The 13,069-nt window shown below is 40.3% G+C and overlaps 1 long non-coding RNA gene across 1 annotated transcript in view; it reads right to left on the bottom strand.

Annotated features, from left to right (window-relative positions):
- Nucleotides 1-4,048: 4,048 nt before the first annotated feature.
- LOC142071425 (uncharacterized) overlaps nt 4,049-13,069 on the bottom strand; it is a 30,464-nt gene continuing 21,443 nt past the window's right edge. The window contains exon 3 of the long non-coding RNA XR_012667455.1: nt 4,049-4,142. This is a non-coding gene — a long non-coding RNA (uncharacterized LOC142071425). The remainder of the gene's footprint in view (nt 4,143-13,069) is intronic.

The following is a 13,069-nucleotide window of genomic DNA, read 5'->3' as shown; positions in this document are numbered from 1 at the left end:
TGACACTTGTCTTCTGTATTATTGCAATTATGTATTTTAAAAGGAAAAAACACATTTGATAACACCCAAACAGAGAAGTATAAACAGAAAGGTAGTTTGTTAAAAGCGTACCAATTTGCACTCCTATGGTGCCTTTCATCAAAGAATCTCACAATACTTTACAAATGGGTATTATTCGTTTTTCAGATGAGAAGGCTGTGGCACAGAAAAAATTGAACATTCAGACTTTCCAACATGGATACAAACATTAGACCATGTGTTTAGGACCTTGGAAAGTGAGACTATTTTTTTAGGTGTCAACATTTATATCCACGTCGGAAAGTAGAAATCGTTAATCATTCTGTGCCTCAGCTGCCTCATCTGAAAAGCTGAATAATACCCATTGTTAATGCTGACTTCAGCACCTATGAAAATCAGGTCACGTCTAAGTGATTTACCTTTGGTCACTCAGCAGACATGGGACTAGAACTAAAGTCCGAATTTCCAACTGCTAGACTTCAAAGTTCAGAAAAGGTTAGCTTTTCCTTTCTTCTGAAAATTTACATTGTACCCCTATACTAGTGGCAAGAATGCTGACATACTGTGCCAGGAGATGCTGTTTCAGCCCCAGCATTTGTAACCCAACCAGAAGCTGTTAATGCCAGAAACTCATTGCCCAGCTGGATACAATGGCTACAGGCACGTTAGAAATGTAAGTCAGATAATAAAGATAAGGCTATTTTCATGAAGCTTTAGGTAAAAATCCCAATGTTAAGGTAGATGTCTACACCAAGGTTCCATACCCTTCAATGTTTATCCAAAATCAAACTTTTACCACCTTAATGCTTTATCACAATCTACTTGGCAAAGGAAATTACATCAAACTGTCATGGTGGGAGGTGTAGAGGGAAATCTTATTCAAGCTGATATTGAAGCTTGAGCTGTGGATGTTGATGAAGAAAGGCAGGCCCATTACAAGCAGCTGTAAAAGCTGGGCAAAGAAGTCTATTAGATTGTGCATTGATAAAACCTGCATGCTAGTTTTAAAAGTGAAATGTATAGCAGAAACTAATCTTTGAGTAGAACACTTAACTATTGCTCTGGTACAGTTCTACGAAGCCTCTACTGTTACTAACCATCATGATTTGCATTTGTCCAGCCCTGAGGGTCCATGCATGTAAGAACTGAAAAATCTATTAAGAAAGAAATCGTTTGCCTTAATTTCCTTTCCAGCATCCTCAGTAGTCAGATTAACAATACAGCAATTGGTTGTTGGAAAACAAAGAGTGCAGACACCAAATTCGCCATCCACTTTTTCAACAGATTCTCTGCAAAGAACAAATGCATGATTATTGACAGAGGTTTCCAATTGTCAATCACTTCTGATATGCTCAAGTTTAATTTTCCCAATTTGTAGTTGCTGAGGAGGCATAACCTAATTTTTGACTGACGTTTTGAATAGATGGTGGGCAGTACTGTTTTAAGAAGTTAAACATGGTCCAGGGGAAGTAAAACTGAAGCTGTCATAAATATGAAGGGAAGGGTAAACCCCTTTAAAAGCCCTCCTGGCCAGAGGAAAAATCCTCTCACCTGTAAAGGGTTAAGAAGCTAAAGGTAACCTTGCTGGCACCTGACCAAAATAACCAATGAGGAGACAAGATATTTTCAAAAGCTGGGAGGAGGGAGAAAAACAAAGGGTCTGTCAAGGTTCCTCCCCCACTCTGAACTCTAGGGTACAGATGTGGGGACCTGCATGAAAAACCTCCTAAGCTTATCTTTACCAGCTTAGGTCAAAACTTCCCCAAGGTACAAAATATTCCACCCGTTGTCCTTGGACTGGCCGCTACCACCACCAAACTAATACTGGTTACTGGGGAAGAGCTGTTGGGATGCATCCTTCCCCCCAAAATACTTCCCAAAACCTTGCACCCCACTTCCTGGACAAGGTTTGGTAAAAAGCCTCACCAATTTGCCTAGGTGACTACAGACCCAGACCCTTGGATCTTAAGGGCAATGAACAATCCTCCCAACACTTGCACCCCCCTTTTCCTGGGAAATGTTAGATAAAAAGCCTCACCAATTTGCATAGGTGACCACAGACCCAAACCCTTGGATCTGAGAACAATGAAAAAGCATTCAGTTTTTTACAAGAAGACTTTTAATAAAAAATAGAAGTAAATAGAAATAAAGAAATCCCCCCTGTAAAATCAGGATGGTAGATATCTTACAGGGTAATTAGATTCAAAAACATAGAGAACCCCTCTAGGCAAAACCTTAAGTTACAAAAAAGATACACAGACAGAAATAGTTATTCTATTCAGCACAATTCTTTTCTCAGCCATTTAAAGAAATCATAATCTAACACATACCTAGCTAGATTACTTACTAAAAGTTCTAAGACTCCATTCCTGGTCTATCCCCGGCAAAGACCCAGCATACAGACAGACACAGACCCTTTGTTTCTCTCCCTCCTCCCAGCTTTTGAAAGTATCTTGTCTCCTCATTGGTCATTTTGGTCAGGTGCCAGCGAGGTTACCTTTAGCTTCTTAACCCTTTACAGGTGAGAGGAAATTTCCCCTGGCCAGGAGGGGTTTCAAAGGGGTTTACCCTTCCCTTTATATTTATGACAGGGTCTGTGTCTGTCTGTGTGATGCTCTTGCCGGGGACAGAACAGGAATGGAGTCTTAGAATTTAGTAAGTAATCTAGCTAGGTACGTGTTAGATTATGATTTCTTTAAATGGCTGAGAAAATAGCTGTGCTGAATAGAATGAATATTCCTGTCTGTGTGTCTTTTTTGTAACTTAAGGTTTTGCCTAGAGGGATTCTATATGTTTTGAATTTAATTACCCTGTAAGGTATTTACCATCCTGATTTTACAGAGGTAATTCTTTTTTACTTCTATTAAAAGTCTTCTTGTAAGGAAACTTTTTCATCGTTCTAAGATCCAAGGGTTTGGGTCTGTGGTCACCTATGCAAATTGGTGAGGATTTTTACCAAACCTTCCCCAGGAAGTGGGGTGCAAAGGTTGGGAGGATTTTGGGGGGAAAGACGTTTCCAAACAACGGTTTCTCAGGAACCCAGATAAAGTTTGGTGGTGGCCATGGAAGTCCAAGGGCAAAGGGTAAAATAGTTTGTACCTTGGGGAAGTTTTAACCTAAGCTGGTAAAAGTAAGCTTAGGAGGTTTTCATGCAGGTCCCCACATCTGTACCCTAGAGTTCAGAGTGGGGAAGGAACCTTGACAGAAGCTCTCTGCAACTAACTTTCGAGACCAGTCCATGCTTTTTATAGGTGGCTGCAGCAAAGATCACACATACGTCAGTGTGGCAACAAGTTTTGAACAAACCAAGAAAGGTTTGATTTCTGCTTGAAGGTTCTCATTGTTGAATACCAGAAACTTCATCTCCTGTCTCAATGTAATTATACATGATTCTGATGGAATACAAATATTTTAGCAAGGGTCACAACAAGCTCAAGGCCATTAAACTCATTCATCAAACATCCTAGTGCATGAAGAAGAGAGATACAGCCTGCCTCAATTTGATCCTGGCAGAAAGAAAGATCAGTATGAAAACAGCTTGTGGATTGGCTTTCCCCCTATTGAACCGAGATTCATAAAGACATTAAGGTGTCACTGATGATATCTCAAAAATACTTAAAAGAAAGACTGATAGATGAGCTTGCAAGCATGATGCCCAGAAATTACATAGTCTGCTACAGTGAAGGAAAACCTTGACTCTTGAAAGATCTTATCTCTCTACTTCCAACTCTGGCCATTCTGCTTCTTCCTTTTCCTCCAACCATATGTCAAAAGCTTAAAATTGAGGCTATCTTAAGATGTACCTGGAAAGATGTCCCAAGGCAAGGTGGACAGCTTTGTTATGATCAAAACATAATTAAGTGGTTAGCATATATTGGGAACAAATGTGAAATTCCTTTATTTGGCACCCAAAAACAGAATTTTAATAATAACTGCAGTCAAATAGGTAAGCTACTCTCTTGCTAGTGCTGAATACTGAAAATGTACAACAGCTGATATTTGTGAAGGTAAAAGAGATATTTCACCAAGATGCCACCATGTCCACTTCTCCTGATACTTCAAATTCTGATGTCCGTTCTGACAACCTTAGTAATGAATGGTGTGGGTGTCCGTTGACAGAGGGGCTATGACAGAAGAAGAAAAAAAATTCAAGTAAGAAACTGTTTGCCAGGATACTATCTGACATTTTGGTTTCATTGACTTGGGTCTAATAAATAATTTGATAAAATCTAAAATGCAAAACTCACCATGGCTTTGTGATGGGGTCTATAAACCCTGCACCAGTGATAGAGAGGTTAAGCAGCTGCAGTGGACAAGGCCGTCAAGCATATCAAGGGTGAAATAAGGGCTTACAAGCAGGACATTCCCAATAGCTGCTAGGCAGCTCTGGGAGAGAACACATGGTGACTCTACAGCTCCCAAGGGAGACTCCTGGGAAACCTTCAAGGGAACTGCCTGCAGCAGAGCCATTTACCAGCTCACCCAACCCCCCATTCCCTCTCGCCCATGCCCACACCCACAAGGGGACAACAACCCTGGTATAATGACTGGGAAGAACAGGTTCCGCAAGCCCCATGGCAAACCATTAGGAGGTCGGTACCGCCACCATCTACCCCATTTAGGGTTATGGAATCTGTGATCATACTAAAGTGACTAAGGGAGTGGGAGTCAAGAGCCCCATCCCCTTAAAACATGTGGACTATTTAACTAAATTTATATTACAGAAATCCCTAATTAGGAAGATGGGGGCACCCTAGGGATTCTTCAGTGTCCGTACAGTAGGAAGTGCCCATCAGCATCCCAGGAACTGTGACAGGCTCATATACTGCTTCTAACTTGTACAAATACAAGTCAATAAAGCAATTTATGCATTCAAATGCACACAGTAAAAATTATTTACGTGTAGTATTAGTTCATATCTTTTCTGAAGAAAACCCTATAATCCTCTAGAAAGGAGATACTGAACAGCAGTGGCTGACAGCTACACTAGTGGGAAGGGAAACAGTTAGCTGAGCCCCTATATCCCTACACCTTTGTAGAGACAGGACTGTGAGGCACCAGCCCCAAGGAAATTTCCCTTACCAGGCATCACCAGGTTACATCTTTTTAACAGCTTCAGCAATCTCAATATTGTCAGTAGTTCTGAAGTGAGCCATTTTGTTAGGACAGCCAGTTTTATGATTAAGGCACTAGATTGGGACTCAGGAGATGGGATTCAATTCCTGGCTTTCCCACAGAATTTCTGTAAAACTTCAGGCAAATCACTTCATATCTGTTTGTCTCAGTCCCCCATCTGCAACATGGGGATAATAGGACTTCCCTGGTTCATAGGAGTGTTTTCAGGAACAAATTCGTGAATATCCATGAGGCAATGAGATACCACAGTGGTGGAGACAAGGTAGATTGACTCTTGGTTGGGAGAAGTGTAAGCATCGGGGCCTGGATCCACAAAGAAATTTAGGAGTTGCAATGCTCAGCATTGCAAAGCCTAACTTTTAAGCGCCTAGAAAATCACAGGAACAAAAATGTGATCCACAGAGCCCAAATTAGGCACCTGGGCACCCTATACAATGTATGGGAGATATAGGCGACTGAAAATGCGATCTGCAAAAAACAGCATACTAGGCAAGGAGCTGCCTAAGCTAGCCAATGGGAGATACCAACTAGAGTAGTGTCCACCAGCCCTGCTGATCAACTCCTCCCCTTCCCTCCCAGTACCTCCTGCACACTGCAGAACAGCTGGAAGGAGGAGGAGTTGAACAGCAGGGCGGAGGACGAGTGGGGATGGGGCACACTCACAGGAGGGGGCGGAAAGAGTGGAGAAGAGGAGAGGAGGAGTGGAGCAGGGGTGGGAAGATGTGGGGCAGGGGTGGGGCCTTAGAGGAAGGGGTGAGGTGGGGGGAGAGCCTGGGGCTGAGCAGGGGATTTGGGGTCCATGAAAAATTTTAAATCAAAATGCAGGTCTTTGGTGGCTAAAGTTTGAGAACCGCTGAGCTAGAGGATAGTCTAGAGGATCCTGTCTCTGCTCTTTCAGGGAGATAGCCACCTAACTCCAGGCAGCAGGGAAATGCCTCTCTCTGCTTGTGGTCCCCAGCCAGGAATCCCTCTCTGAGAGTCATGTGGTTTAGGTGCCTAAATTGTCCTCATCTGCTCCTGTGGGTAATGGCACTGCAGTGGCTGGAAAAGGAGAGACATGGCAGGGAGGAAGGCTAAATTTAGTTTAAAAAGAGAAGTAAATATGCAAAAATGGTAGCTGGAAAACAGAAAAATGGAAATGATCAGATCTTAATGATCAGATCAATCCTTTATTTTATTCAGTATGATGATCAAATCCAACCAACAATTTAATCTTGGTGCTTAACCATGATGTTGTCACAGCAAAAAAGATATATCAGGGCCAAAAGATTATATATTTTAATCTCAAGTAGACTTCAGTGGGACTACTCATATGAGTAATTTCTCACCAATGTGAGTAAGGGGTTTACAATCTGGCCCTAGAGAAGTTACTTTGAATATAGCAAAAAAAGCCAGCAAGCTCCTAGCCTTCCAGTGAAGGGCCTGATTCTATGAAGTCTTGATCATATGCGTAATCTCCAGTGCCGACAGAGGTGTATAAATCATCACTTGCCTAAAAGTCTCTAAATATGTCTAGTAAAGAATGCCTAAATGTATAACACATGCACAGACACCGATGGGACTAAGGCATTCAGGAACCATAACCCATCTCTCCATTAATATTTTATGCGTCTCACCTGCTCATGTGGTGTATTATGACTACCAAATGTAAATAAGTCTCAGATGTACATTTATATTTAGGGTTTACATTTTGTGTTTTTTGGAGGGGTTACGTTAAGTGCGTTTGGAATTCCTGGTGTGGAAGATTCCCATGTTTGTAGTTTTGTTTTCTCCTGGTCTCTTTGGCAGTCCTCCTTTGGAGTTCTCATTTTCTCTTTGAGGCTTTAGTGAAATAATTATAATGCCACAAAATAGTTAAGTAAAAGGTAGAGTAGTTCCTAAATGTTTGCAGATAATCTATAGGTTGGGGAATGAGAGGCTAGCAGGTCAATTTTTTGCATCTCTGGGTAGTAGGAAATTTATTATGTTTTCTAAGCCAGCTGGTTTAATGTAATTTCTGTATATTTTGCGGTGGAGGGAAACTTGTATAAAAGTTTTGGCCAAATTGTAAAGGTTGGCTTGCTTCCCCCAGTTGGTGTCCTGCACAGCCATAGGTTTTATATATTTGCCTGGAGAGCAAGCTTTACAAGTTCCATGCTCCCATACTTCATCCACCACATTACATATTTTAACAGTTCTGTAATGCTCTGGATGTTTTATTAGGTAGTGCTTTAAATTAAGGTTCCCAAATACATATTAAAGATTCCATAAGACACTTAGGCTGCACTTTTGAAAGCCACCTAGGGGATTTTGGGATGCTCAATTTCCATTAAAATTAATGGGAATTAGGTGTCAAAATCCCATAGGCATCTTTGAAAATCCCAGCCTTATTGTATGCTAAATAAATACTCATTGTTAAGGAAGACATTTATTGAGGTTTAGCAACTTCATTGCAATCAGATGTAAAATGCTGGATGCTCTGGGGTGCGCTGCCAAATCCTGTACATTCATATGGGATTTTTTTTAATGGAAGGATTGAGGGAAGGGGAAGAATACTGTGGTGTTTTCTTAAAATGCCACAGAGAAGCAGCTTTGTTGAGCTGCTCATGGGGGCCCCTAAAGTGTAATTACCAACAATTCAACACTGCAGTGGATTCTAGATTATTATTTGGGTTGCATGCATAAGGATGTAACACAGATTAAAACCTTTGCTTAGAGCCCTACCCATGCTATTTAACCTCCAAGTATGTAAAAGATAAAAATACAGGCTACACTTCACCACAGGTGAAATCTAGGGCCTGTGTATCAGTGGAAGTTTTGCCATCAATTGGACCAGGATTTCACTCTAAGTACGCAAATGTTTGCTAAATAGGGATGAGTTTAAACATGTGGTTAAGTGCTTTGCTGACTCTAGGCCATACATTTTTTATATTCAGTTTGTTTTAAACCTCAGCTAATAAGAGTTTAGTCATCATCTGCTGTCTAAATAAAATAAAACTAGTTAATGTTCATTTTAATTCCTTAGCTGCTAAATCTTTATTGAATGAAAAACAAATGAAGTTAACAAGACAGTTTCTGTCCCAAGCAACACAAAAAGATGCATTTAAAAAAAAATCAATCGTTAGTCAACACATAAATAGCTGACTTGTTTGTGTTGTATACTAATATACAAGAACAGTTATTCTGGTTCCCAGTTTTAGAACATTTGTGCATTAAATATGAGCTTTGAAGCATATGCAGTAACTCCTCACTTAAAGTCTTCCCGGTTAATGTTGTTTCGTTGTTACATTGCTGATCAATTAGGGAACATGCTCATTTAAAGTTGTGCAATGTTCCCTTATAACATTGTTTGGCAGCCGCCTGCTTTGTCCACTGCTTGCAGAAAGACCAGCCTGTTGCTGCTAGCTAGTGGGGGCTTGGAACCAGGGTGGACTGGCAGACCCCCTATCAGCTCCCCACTCCCCTATGTGTTCTTATAGCACATCTCCCTATTAATCCTTCTCTTACAGGATAAGTACTATAGAACTCAATCCTTCAAACATTACAGAGAACAGCTTCAATGGGACTACTCATGGTAGTATGCACGCCACTTGGAAGTAGCTGTAGGGTTGGGCCCATAGCTTCATGGGGCACTGTGTGCATGTGAGGATTCATCCACCTGGGCCCAACTGCAGGATTAGGGTCATAGTTTTTTAGTGCATCTTTTCTATGGCAAATGCTTAAAAAGAACAATGCCTCTAAAGAAAATTGGAGCAGTAGATAGCTAGGCTCATAAGTAGATGGTCATAGCCATATATGTTTTGATATGATGGCTCAAGTCATGCTAGTAATTTAAAAAATATACAGCATGGAGCTTATGGAGGGCAATGGCAACCCAATAAAGGTAAATACCTTTTTAAAGTGAGAAACAAATAAATGCCTGTGTAACATGGTAAGCCTACAAATGTTTTGATTTTTTACTGGTCTGTGCTCATGTTGCCTACCTACAAACATAAGGAATATCAAGTCTGTTCTTCCTTGATGTTATTGGAGGATTTCCTGGAGAACTGACATGCAGTGCATGAGGACAATAGTCTTGTGTTTGGGCACTAGCCTAAGAGCTGGCAGAATTGAGTTCAATTCCTTGCTGTGACCGAGACTTCCTTGGGCAAGTCGCTTGGTCTCTTTGTGTCTCAGTTCCACATCTGTCAAATATGGGGGTAATAATAGAGCTGTCTGGAAATTTTCTGATGCAATATTTTTTCATCCAAAAATGCCACTTCGTAAAAAACCATAACTGTTCAGGAAACAGTCGGTTTTGACAAATCTCTTGATTAAAAAAAAAAATTAAATACATTTTGAAATTGCTGAAACAGCTTATTTTGGCATTTTCAAACTGAGCCGTTTTAGTTTTCAGTTCAAAATGACTGTTTAGAAATGTTCGTTATTTTATCCTAAAAAAAGGACAAATAAAAGGCAGTATGCAGGAGTCAGGATTTCTGTGCTAGCTAAAATAAGCAGGAACACCTTGGTGCTAGGGACAATGGATAAGATAAACTTGGAATGTAAAGATCAGGTTATACATGAACAGTGCACTGACAGAGCATGTTGTACAGAGACTGGTTCCTACAAAGTAACCAGTCCAATCCCAAAACATAGAATGCAATGTATCATAAATGCAATGTAATGTGTAAACGTATATAAAGAAATAGGTTTCATATGTAACTTTGGATGTGTGGTACATCCTATACCGACCCCCCATGCTTGAGTCTGAACAACTCAGCATAGCTTCGCTGTATGCCAAATAAAGGAACTTGAGTGATGATCCTCAGGGTCCTAGAGCCCGGGCTACAGCCCAAGCCCAGAAGTCTACACAGCAATGAAACAGCCCCACAGCCTGAGCCAGCTGTCATGGGCCAGCCACGGGTTTTTCTTCGCTGTGTAGACATACCCTAATTGGCTCTTTCTCAGCTTCCTTAATCCTTTCAGGGCTGGTATGGGGTGGACATCCCATCATACAGTTTATAAATTGGTTAAAAAACAGCAAAAAAAATCACAACAAAATTGAAAAATGTTTACAAAAAATTCTCATTGAAGTTTCAAAATGTTCTGTCAACTTTTTAAATAAACTATTCAATAAAAATGAAAACAAGGAACTTAAAAACAACCTGACTAAAAAAACCTCTTTCCTTCTCAACTGGCTACCTTTCATTCTCTTCACTCTTGCCATGTCATAATTTCCCACTTTTCTAGTCATCATAAATTCTTCCAGGACAAACAGAACCTTGATTTCAATATGAAAAACGGAAGAAAATATCTTCATATTAAAAATAACAAGCCAACAAAACTTTTAGACCTGTTCTACGTCTACAAATAAAGGGCACAAACATTTTTTCCCATATGCTGGTCACTTTCAAGTGGTAGCTTTTTTCCTACATGTGTCTGAGAACCCTTAACATAATGCATTTGTTACCCTTGCTATGCTTATCACCAATTCCTGTGGATACATTTTCTTAATTGTGGCTCTTGGAATCTTATCTAATGTGGCAGGCTCATTTGTTTTACATACCTCACTTTAAAACCCTCAGAGTCTTCCTCTAGTAGGGTCCCATCACATGTTTAACTCTTCCTCTCCTAAACTCCAGTTAGGCAGCCATCCATCTTTAACCATTACCTTTTTAAAATCAGAAAGACTTATGCAGAGATGGAAAACACCTATTTTACCCATCTTCCTGACAGTGCAGTTTTATTCCCTGGAGCATATTTTGCTTGTTTTACTGTGCACTTTTAAAATAAAGTTAGATCCCAAATAATGTGAACAGCTTGGATGACACCAAGCTTGGATAACTGAGATTATATATTGTCAGTAGTCAATGCCAAGAGAATCAGTGGACAGGAAAAGAAGTTTTATTTTCTCTACTGCTATAAATGTTCGTGGTGCTTTTACAGACAATTAAAATTCCCAGGCCAAAGTGGCCACTGATTTTGGGTGCCTATGTTGATATACCCATAGTCCTCTGAGAAAGGCTGAATTCTTCAGCTAAAGGCAACCAAGAGAGAGACAAGACCGAGATAATCACCAAGATTTTTAGAATTATTAAGGTGCCTAAAAATGAGATATATGCCTATGTACTTAACTCCTGATGCTTACGCGCTTTAACTTAACTTAAAAGCACCTAGGTACTTAACTCCTGATGCTTAGGTGCTTTTGAAAATCCCATTAGGTGCCAACCTGCATCTTCGGCACCTAAATACTGTTAAATATCTGGCCCCAGAACTCTTGCTTGTTAGAGAGTCAAGGGTGGCCTTAATTAACTCTTAATGAAAAGTATTTACAAACTTTGGTAAAAAGCAAATTTAGTGAAAATGAAAGATGCTGGTTTGGTAACACTGGAGGATGATGCATGCAGTTATTCACAGATCAGATACAAGCAAAGGCATCATCAATCCTGACTTGCAGAAATCCTCTGTAAGCGTCAGAGGGTAATTAAATCTATATGCCCATTTAGTACCTGGGCTTTCTGCTGAGACTGCTAGTAATGGTGCTGGTTAGTGCCCAGGCTAATGGTAATTTTTGTGATGTGGTCACTTATCCACAAGAATTTGGACTGAGCCTGCCAAACTTATTTCACATAAGTCACTGAACAGCTGTCAGTGGGTAACAACATTTGGTCACCGCTGATTCACGACACCTCTTCATGTTCTTCTGATGCCACTGGGCATGTCTTTCTGTGCCATTACTGCTCTGTCCTGAGTCTTGTGCGTGAGGCACTGCACAAAAAAACAAACCAAACCCACACACATATAGGAGTGCAAAGATGCAGTAGGAAAGCAGGTCAGATCCTTTTATAATCAAAGGGGAATCAAGTGCTCTGTCAATACCATGCCAATCAAACAAAGTATCTCATTAGGAGAAAGATGAATTATTTGTTCCCATTTAGTGATGACAGAGAAGACAAAAGAGATGACCCAGACAGACATGGATGAGATTATGAGGCTTAAGATAATGGGATTTATTTTTAAACTTCCTTAGCAGAATAATACCAATAAAAGGTCTTGATTTTACTAAAATTTATCCATTTATAGAGCCAATCCTATGCTGTGGCCTAGGTGGGTGTAACTTCTATTTGGCCCATACATTTCTATATACAATTGATATCAATGTAGAACTTGTCTGGGTTATCACTATCTTGAACAAGTATGAGAGCTGTGGTAAATCACTTAGCCTAGCCTGTAAAACAGCAAAGGTATAACTAAATAAAAATTGGTACACTAAAAGTTTAGTTAAAAAACTCCTAGTCATTCCCAGGCATTCCACTTAGCCTTCAATGTAAGCAATGAAATAAAAAACAAATCACTCTCTTAATAGACAAAATCATTATTTTCAATCAACATATAACAGCAAGCCACATTCCTTTATGTTAGGGCCAGATAGTGCCAAGCTGCTGGAAAGGGTTGCTAGGGAGGGGAGTGCAGAAGGGCTAGTGACAGTCACAATCCTAGGGCTCATCTGAATACAATGGATAGACAAGGCTGGTGCCTCCCAAAGAGACTGGGAAGGGGAAAGCAGGACGTAAGGGCATGGTTCTATCCTATCTCTTCACCAGCCAACAACTTTGTACATGAAGTATACATTTTCAGTGGCCACACGCCTGCAACAGGACAAATTCATCTCTGGAGTAGATGCCTCAAAGTCAATGGAATTACACAAGGAATCAATTTAACCCAATGTCTCCTGGAGCTCCTGTAGATCTGTTACAGAATTTCATCACCCCCAGCACAGGCCAGTGCCTAACAGTGGCTAAAATAAGTACTGTGTTGCCAACTCTCATGACTTTACCATGTGTGACAATGTTTGGTGTTTTTCTTAAAGGCCCAGATCCTGGAGTAAAGTGATTATTTGAGAATCTCACCTTGTTGTAAGAAAGTTTCTAGCCCTTATATTTTTGGAGAAAAG

Source organism: Caretta caretta, chromosome 3 (assembly GCF_965140235.1).
Source record: "Caretta caretta isolate rCarCar2 chromosome 3, rCarCar1.hap1, whole genome shotgun sequence".
NCBI lineage: Eukaryota > Metazoa > Chordata > Testudines > Cheloniidae > Caretta > Caretta caretta.
The sequence above is the reverse complement of the archived record's forward strand: the minus strand, read 5'-3'. Positions and strand labels throughout refer to the sequence as shown.